Source organism: Columba livia, chromosome 4 (assembly GCF_036013475.1).
Source record: "Columba livia isolate bColLiv1 breed racing homer chromosome 4, bColLiv1.pat.W.v2, whole genome shotgun sequence".
Classification (NCBI taxonomy): Eukaryota; Metazoa; Chordata; class Aves; order Columbiformes; family Columbidae; genus Columba; species Columba livia.
Genome location: NC_088605.1, coordinates 19,700,757 through 19,703,248, shown reverse-complemented (window position 1 = coordinate 19,703,248; position 2,492 = coordinate 19,700,757).

The window sequence follows — 2,492 nt, the reverse complement described above, 5'->3', positions numbered from 1 at the left end:
CACCCATGAGCAGAGTTTTCATTTCCTTTGTGTAACAGATATGGGGAGATTTCATGGCTACAGCAGGTCTGACCCACTAAAAGTAGTACTGTGAAAGATGGTAATAGTGTGGGCATAGGTTTGTCAAACTGTGCAGAGTAAAACAGAGATATTGATATGTATTTGCCTTCTCTGAAGATCTTTGTAAGATTGTACGGTGAAGTAAGAAGCTTCTTAACTAACTGTGCCACCCTGTTCCTAACCTCTGTGTAGGCACATGTCACTAACAGATCTCAAAAATCTGCAAGAGCCACCTTGATGTCTCCAGCATCCACATTGCTGGTGGAAGACCTCGGAAGGTTGCCTGGGCTTCAGAACATACTTGGGTTCATACAGCAGGAAGCCTTAGCAGAAACACCAAGAAGAGATGCCCATTTAGTAAGGCAGTGTCACAGCTACTGTTCATGCAGCTGCCTGTCTCTGTCATCTGCTGGGGCACAGCACGTGTTCCCAGCCGTGAAACAGGAGTGGGCAAGCACTTGCAATGTTCCAGAAGAGCTGAGGATTCAGAAGGAGCAGTTTAAGGGGTTACAGCTCTTGCTGCCTAGTCTGCGGCTCCGAGTTACTGCCCTGCAGCGGAGGGAGCAAAGTGATCCGTCTGCTTGGCAGCTACTGCAATTCATACAGGGTATTAACAGATACTGAAACTGGGGCGTTTGAGCATTGCAAGGATGAGGAGCAGTGGCTGTAGAGCCTGCCTATTTCCCATTCTCTTTCTGCAGAACGTATATTCAGCAGATGCTTGCTTACTGAAAACAGTAACCTTTGGCAACAGGGCAGGTTGCATGAGTAGGCAGGGACCCCTCAAATCGCCACAGTCTGAATCACCAAAGTGACTTTCCTCCCCTATGGTGCCTGTAACTGTTCTGTGAGATGCTTTTCTTTCCCTCTGATGTTGCATCTTATGCTATCTGGATCTGTATAGGTGGAACAAATGAAGTAGCAGATGGATGAGCCTTATAAACGCGGCACTGGGATAATGTAGTGTAAGCAAACTGAGGCTGAATGACCCATCTCACAGGCCTACTCTTCGTTTACTTCTTTTGTAGCATCTGAGATCATGAACAAAACGAAGGACTGTTTGAGCAATAATACGGCCTATTCGCACTTTGTTCATAACGATTGCCTAAGATACAAAGCGAATAAAATCTACCAGATGCAGCAAATTCTCTTGAGCCTAAGAAAGCAAAATTGTAATGTTGCAAATGTAAATGCTGGCATTGCAGCTTAATACACATATAAACTGAGCAATCTATATTGTGCGATCATCATTTTTTAAAAAAGGCTAGAGCCCAGAGACTAGCAAATGTTCTCATCTGCAGTGTATCAGCAGTTCTCAGTCTTCAGCTGCTGTATAGATAATAATTCTAATTGAAGAATCATTACATGAATCCATATGTGAATGATAGATGGGTATAGCCTTTTGTTTGTGATGCTTTAAAAACTGAGTTGCTGTTTTCACTTTTATAAGAGGTTATTAGATTGCCTTTTTTGCCTTTTTTTAATGCAACATTTTAATCAACCTGGCCTGACAGGATTTGGAATCTGAAGGAAAAACAATTTCGGTAGCTGACAGTTTTTTTGAACAATAGCTATTTAAAGGCTTGAATTGGTTACAAAGCGATTCCACAGAGAGAGCCTTTGTTCAAATGTTTTTAATTCTGAAACCAGTGCTTGAAAAATTGTGTTCTATGTGCTCTGTAATAATTGTTTTTCATGTATTATATTTTTTCCCTCGAAGATAACAGCATACACTTTAGTGCAGTTTAATAATTCTTTTTAAAAATTGTAGTTAAAAAGGCATTTGCTCTGTCACTCATCAAGCATCTGTCGTATCAAAGAACTAGTAATATATTTATCTTGATGGATAAGCTTCAGTGTTCTGGACCAAGCTCAGTGTAACTGGACCAAGCTTTCAATACTCCTTTGGGGATCCTAAAGTCAAGTTCATGATCTAATTAAGATTGGTGTGATAATTATTTCTGCTGCTGAACAGGCGTCTTTCATCATACCACATTTCAACTAAATTCTTTAGTGTGGCATCAAAGCTGATCCAGTTCAGAAGCTGAATTGCTTTCTTAACATGGATCACGAAATTTAATTTGCCTTTAGATCCTGGATTCAAATCCAGGCTGAGTCAGCTGTAGCAAAATTATCACTGCTTTATTTTAACCTAATGTGAATAGAAAGAATATAGTGGTTTCAGCTGGGTGCTACCTTTCCTGTTACATGTTCTCAAAGGGCTGCAAACCTTAGGCTCCCATCTCACACCTACTGCTGGCTTGGGGAGGTTGATCTTGTGCAAAATGAACAACAGCAGCAGAGGTGTGTGCGTTATTAGCCTCTCTCTAGGCATCCCAAGTAGGAACACACCACTGCACTGGGATTTCGAGAGGAACGTGCTGTGTCTCTGCTGATCTGTTCTCTCCAAAAGCTGTTTCTCAGGCACATTT